The sequence below is a fragment of the Aplysia californica genome, unplaced genomic scaffold (assembly GCF_000002075.1).
Source record: "Aplysia californica isolate F4 #8 unplaced genomic scaffold, AplCal3.0 scaffold00007, whole genome shotgun sequence".
NCBI classification, from domain to species: Eukaryota; Metazoa; Mollusca; class Gastropoda; order Aplysiida; family Aplysiidae; genus Aplysia; species Aplysia californica.
Window position 1 is genome coordinate 942,788 of NW_004797277.1, and position 7,220 is coordinate 950,007.

The following is a 7,220-nucleotide window of genomic DNA, read 5'->3' on the forward strand; positions in this document are numbered from 1 at the left end:
CTGACTGTATAATCTCAGTATGACGAGATAGATGGAGGTGGTCCGCTGACTGAATTATAAGTTCCGAAAATTGGCGTCCTTCATCATCATCATCATCATCTTCATCATCATCAACAACAACAACAACAACAACAACAACAACAACAACAACAAAAATAAAATAACAACCATGTCCAGAAGTTTTTAGCTAAAGACAACTTTATTAAATGATAAAAAGAATCAGAAACATAAATTTTATCAAAACAAACATACATTTTACTATGACTATGAGGAAACAAGACGGAAACAACAATAAAGGTTATTAAAAAATAAAAAACCCACATACACAGTAGCTTCTAGACAGGGGGGAATTTATTAAAAGAAAAAGAGAACAATCAGAAACGCTAAATTTTAGAAAAGGAAACACAACTTAAAGTATGAGGAAAACAAGAGGAAAACCACAAATAAACTCACACTCACACACAAGCACACATCCATGCAAAACACTGACTGCGTTCTCCATACAGGTCTTGGAACGAGCGAAAAACCCCTGAGACTGACATTCTTTCACATCCAGAGAGAACAATCAGCACTGCACAGTTGGTTACCCCAAGCAGTGTTGGTTACCTCGCAAAAAGGGAATCACAAGTGCCTGCCTACCGTGGGCGTCACCAACAAAGAAGGTCAATACCATCGTCCTTGATAAGCTGGAAGCAGCCTTCAGAGTCTTGCACAAATAAACGGGTGTGACATAATATCATGACAGTGTTCTGTTCTTCCATATCGCTAGCTCTGTCTCTCGCGGTATGTTTGCCTGCCAACCCCACCCCCTTATTCTTTTGTTAAATCCTCCTTATCTCTCTACCCCCTCTCTCCCCCCTCCCCCTCTCTCTCCCTCCTTCTCTCTCTCTATCTCTCTCCCACTCTCTCTCTCTCTCTCTCTGAATGTCTCCAATATTTTCTCATTTTCTCTGTCTGTCTGTCTGCCTGGCTCTTTTTTCTCTGTCTGTATTTCTCCGTCTCTCTGTCTCTCTGTCTCTCTGTCTCTGCCTCTGCCTCTGTCTCTTGTCTCTCTCTCTCTCTCTCTCTCTCGCTCTGTCTGTCTGTTTGTCTGTCTGTCTGTCTGTCTGTCTGTCTGTCTGTCTGTCTGTCTGTCTGTCTGTCTCTGTCTCTGTCTCTCTCTCTCCCTCTCTCTCTCTCTCTCTCTCTCTCTCTCTCTCTCTCTTTCCCTCTCTCTCTCTCTCCGTCTGTCTGTTTCTGCTCCGTACTCCCAGTCCGCGATTTTTCTTTTAGAAAGTATTGAAGCTGCACTCAACACCGCCCACTGAAATTTGAGGCAACAAATAGACCCACTGAATGCCACCATGCTGCACCAATGAAAATACAGACAAAGGTATTTGTTCCTGTGTATCTTCTTTCTTCCTTCTTTCCATTTCTTGTCTTTAAAAAAAATATTTTCACTAGTTCAAGTGCTTGATTTATTTGTCTAGAAGGTCGAGGAACTGATACACAAAAGGAACAAACACTGTTTTCGACCCACAATTTTTTCCTATTTGTAAGGTTGAGATAACGCTCTTTTCCATGATGAGTAAAAGACGTGCCGGCTTCCTGGCGCCAAACGCGAAGTGGGTGTTGTTCCCTACATGCAAACAAGGCTAATTTATTGATCTTAGTGAAACTACCACGAAAGAAGAAAAAAGAAAGACCCCCCCCCCCCAGAAACAATCTTTTCGTAACATTAAGTCCTACTTAAATATCTGACACATGTTATTGTTCATTGACGAAAAGGCGTACCAATCCATTAAAAATACTGTGTCATGTTGTCTGGAAGTGTATTTATTTTTTTTAGACACACATTGTGTACTTTGCGTAGGAAGATCATTTATTTACACAATTTCTTTCCTGCTATAGCGTTTCCATTTTTGGGGACTGGTAATGCAAAAACTGTGAGTTCATAGAAACAAGTGGGGTTAGGTGACAACTGCCGTGTTTATGCGCGTCTATGCCTGGCAGTGCAACACCTCGAGGTGCATGGGACTTCAAATCTCGGGTAGTCAGGGTGCCCCTAATACGCCACTTTATCTCTGTCGTAGGATTGTATGCTTTATCATAATATATTATTATTCCTTTGCCCAACTCTACCAGTGTCTGTTGCGTGGTGGTTTGGTGTTGCGCCGTCCCACGCTGGAGACATGAATTTGATCTCGTGCGGGGAGAATGTCCATCGAACACAGTCGAACTTATTCAAGGTGGCCAATGACCATTCATTTTCTAACAGAAAAGTATTCATGTTAGACAAGTGACCCTTTTAGACAATGCCATTATAGTACAGAAAAAGATCCCTTAAAGTCTGAAGTGCGCAATGGTCCTTTGTACAGGTGATTGTCTTGAACGTATGATAGTAAGAGAAGGACGTTCTACCGTATTTTTCTGCTGGATTGTTGTATCCTTCTATGTCTGGATTAGCCATGACAGATAGGGTCGAAAGAGCACGCCACTTAAATGACTCAAATAGTGTCGATGGGGTCGTAAAACTTTTGCAATTATATAATCTGTGTTCACCAACGTGTTAACAAACCAAATTGTCTAACAAAAACTGGAACTTTCAAACCTACATCAAAAAACTCTTGCATGTAAAGTATGCAAATACAACTATTTTCCATTTGGCGAATAATAATATTGGCAAAGGTATTGTTAAATTGAAGTTTAGTATTTAAGAATTTCTACACATTTTCTTAGCAGAAAGATTTTTGGAGCCTAAGGGACCGTGTCCACTGCGACAGACTCCAACCGACCAGATTCCGTCTGTCTCTCGGAAAGTCGGAAGTTGAAATGGAGCACTGATTATTTCCTAAGAAATCTGTGAAAAGTACGTTTGGCTGTGACAATAGACACGACACGACACGCCCCGACAAAGAACGTGTCGGTTGGAAAGCCGCTTTCTCAATTTTAGCCGGGCCGGGTCGTGATTCGTGAGCCATAGGCCTCACCGGAGCTAAAACAAAATTCTAATTTTGAGCTTGGATTAAAATTCTAATGTCATATTCGTAATCAGAGCCTCAAAATCATCAAAATTTACGAGCAAACCATCTGGTTTAAATGCATATTAACAATTTTACCAATGTTCCTTAAAAAAACCCTTCATTTCTTATTTTCGCCTTGGGTTCATTGACCTCGACTATTTAAAGCCCTGTACCGAGGACACAGCCATGGGACACAGTGTGTGGAATAAGACGGCAGGTAGGCCAACAGACTAGATGTGTCTTGTCCGAACTGGTGGACACACGAGACGGAAACGACCCGACCGATTTTCTTCCTCCTGGCAAAAGATCGGGCCGTGTACGTCTCAGTGGACACGTAGGGTACGGTGGTGGACGTGGTGGGGAAAACTACAAAAACGCAAAAAAACAAAACAAACCCAAACACCACCACCAACACCAACAACAACAGCAACAACAACAACAATAACAACAACAACAGCAACAATAAAAAGTCACTATCGTTACCGCAGAGTGACAATTTTAATGTAACAGTGTCAGAACAAAAACTAAAAGGAGTATGAACTGAGCTTTCTAGACATTGCCGGGTCCGCGTCCTGTTCGCAACGTTCATATTATGATGATAAGGGTTGCGTTTTTAGCCATCTTGTTTGAATGGCAAATAGAACCGTAGCTCAAACTTAAGTTTGACACTTGCGGTAGAACCGTAGCTCAAACTTAAGTTTGACACTTGCGGTGAAAAGTGAAATAAAAAGGTTATCTGGTTATCTGGTGAGAGAAAGAAAAAGAAAGGAAGAGAGAGAGAGAGAGAGAGAGAGAGAGAGAGAGGGGGGGGACAGAGAGAGACAGAGAGAGAGAGGGGGGGGGAGGGAGAGAGAGAGAGAGAGGGGAGGGAGAGAGAGAGAGAGAGAGAGAGAGAGAGAGAGAGAGAGAGAGAGAGAGAGAGAGATTTGGTCAAAAGCGGAAATAAAGAGGGGGTGGAACGCGGACAGGTTGGAAGAGAGACGCAAGGGAGGGGGAGGGGTGAGGCCGACAAGACAGAAAGAGAGAGATAGAGATGGAGAGAGAGAGAGTGAGTGAGAGAGAGAGAGAGAGAGAGAGAGAGAGAGAGAGAGAGAGAGAATGAGAGTGAGACAGCCAGACAGACAGACAGACAGACAGGCAAGACAAGAGAAGAAAGAAAGACAGACAGACAGACAGAAAGACAAAAAGACAGACAGACAGACAGACAGACAGACATACATACAGGTGTAGACAGAGACGGAGAAAAGGACAAAAGTGAAATAAGTGCATAGATAAACAGATGGACTCTTACACATATGTAGCATTTTGGTGAAATCACCCGCTTTTCAAAACAATGAAAATGATGAAATCGACATTTTTCCATCGGTTTGGCAATTTACATCGTTTTGTTTTGTTTTCGGTTCACCACCTTTTCTTTCTACGTAAAACCATGAAATGCATGAAGTAAATTTGCAGTTTTTAGTGACACTTTGGTTTTGGAAGTCATCATTCTGAGGAGGCTATTTTTCTTACCGCTAGACGACCCCAATCTTCTTAAATTGCAAATATCTCGACTTCCATTCTAGATAAACGCGTACTTTTTTTCATCAAACGCAAGATAAATAAACAAGATTTAAGAATGTAACAATAACTCCATATACCCAAAATTGACGAGCACCTGATTCCACCGCATCGTGACACTCCCCTCTTCTCCAGCCCTGTCACATACGTTTTACAGACTAGATTTATCTCCCTGTTTACCCGTAAATCCCTTCCATGGACCTAGGCTTGAGACGCCGTCTCGTTCGCCATTAGCACCCCATTTTCCGAACTCTGACTATGATGTGATAATGTCTGGGATTAGAGCTTCCTTCAAACTACGAGCTACAGAGCCAGGGATGGTTCCATCAAAGCTTATGAATATGAAAAATTAATACTGTTAGTATCCTAGTTATTCCTCGGATGTCCCTGAGGGAAAAGCGAGGAAGAGGGGGGATGTTGAATGAAAAATGTTTCTCTATATTATCAATGAACTCAAATGTCGTCTTTTTTTCCCCCAAAAAAAAACTCTTTTAAAAGACTAAATAAAAATTTAAAAGAAACAAAAAACTAAGAGCTCTAAGATTTCTTTCCTGGAAGGTATTAATTCGATAAGGTATTTTTTAAAAAATCAAATAAAAGAAGTCGACGGAAAAAACTATATTTTATTACCTCCACAGTCAGTTACCTTTATTGCTGTCATCTATATTAAAATGGTTATATTTTATCGTCAATAAGTTTTTGTTACTAGCAAAGCTAATTTTGTGAAACCTTAATTGTTCTAAATTATTGTTAAATAATGATATAAATAGGTGTTTTAGAAATGAAGTTAGCTCTAGCTGTCTTTAAATACTTTTCTTGTGAAAAGGACAGACAAAATGGACACTTTTTCTTCTACAAAGCAATGTACTGTTTTGTAGTAAGCCTGCATCTGCATTTTGTTTTGAGTAAAGAATTCACCCTCTGCTCCCCAGGTCAAAGCTATCATCATCATCATCATCACCATCATCATCACCATCATCATCATCATCATCATCATCATCATCATCATCATCATCATCATCATCACCGAGTCTCATCATCATCATCATCATCATCATCATCATCATTATCATCATCATCATCATCCTTTTAGCGCGTTAAACTCGCACAAATACAAAACGCGACAAGTCTCTAATAAAATATTCAATATTGCCTGTCAAAGAGCATTTTACGTGTGGGGGAAGGACGTTATGAATTATATAGTGAGCCTTGGGGCGGATACTCTTTTCTTTTGTCTTTTTGTCTAGGATCACTTTCTGATCAATAGTTATACATTCATCTACAAAGAGAGGCGGATGTCGTATTGTCGGAGCCGGGACGTTGAAACATAACAGAGAATGATAGCACCATAGCCCAAGCCAGATAAATCTATGTTGGGTGCCCGACGACAAAAGTAGACTACTAGCAATTTTTCTTTTATTTGGGCGTACCACGCTGATCAATAATGTAGCTCTAAAGAAAATTGTGCAAAGTATTTGTAGGCGTTTTACTCTCCCTCCCAACACAGGTGAGAGGGTATAAAACCAGAACGAGCAGATGCAGATTCTTAACAGTAAAAATCAGCCTCCCTACACGGGAATCGAAGGCACGTTTTCTGCGTGAGACAGCAAAGAACTTAACTGCTTCACCACAAACGCAGATGTAATCCTGTATCAATTCTTTGATGAGATCCATAAATGGCTGCATTAAAAAGGGGGAGAATGCATTATATTGAGTGTCATACCTGTAAGAATTGAACTTTATGCAAGCGATCTGTGCACACTCCCGTTTATCTGCGTGATAGAGAGAGATTTTGTGTTTGTGTCTGTGTTTGGGAATTTCTTATGTATTTTCCCAATGTTATCACATTCGACCTTGTATACAACACATCATCTCGAGAAAAAAACCTCACGAAATGATAACGTCTAAGAAGCGCCCTCTCCTCTCTATTACAAAACACGCTTTTGAGGGCCGTAAAATGCTTCATTAATATTTGATAAGTTATTTTTTTGTAGTTCCCCACCCCAGCAGCAACGGGTCTTTGGAGCAACGTACTATCGATTGGGGCTCAGCGCTGACCCACGGCCTAATGCCTCCTTTCGATTGCGATTAGAGAGAAGCTTAAGCTTCATCTTTGAGGGAGTTACAGAGTGCTAAGAGGAAAAGTCACGATTCTGACCGTCTCCAGGGGTCCGCCCATCTCTGTGTAGATGGACACTAAGTGGAAATTCAGGTCAAATGTACGAGAAACAATTACGGTAATGTCATTTTAAAGTGTGAAAACAGCATTCGGCGTGATCACGTTTCCATTGCCGTTCCCTATACACCGAATAAAAAAAAATAAGGCAGCAAATAAACGAAAGAAACCCGCGACCAATGGTACATAAGAGTATCTCAACAAATCTTCAACGGCTTTCCATTTGAGTGAATAGTTAACTTTACTGATGGGTAACATGTTTTGTCTCCGGCTTTGTCACTGAAGTGATGAATTGGACGGAGATCTATTTAAAGGTATCATCCATTTGAATAATCAAATCTAGAACATCTCGTATAGGGTACCAGAAGTAAGAGAGGCTATCACTATGGACAGGCAGTTCTCAAGCAATAAAACATAATAAGGCAGTTTTGAAAATGTCGCCCGCACACGCGCGCACACACATACACACACACACACACACA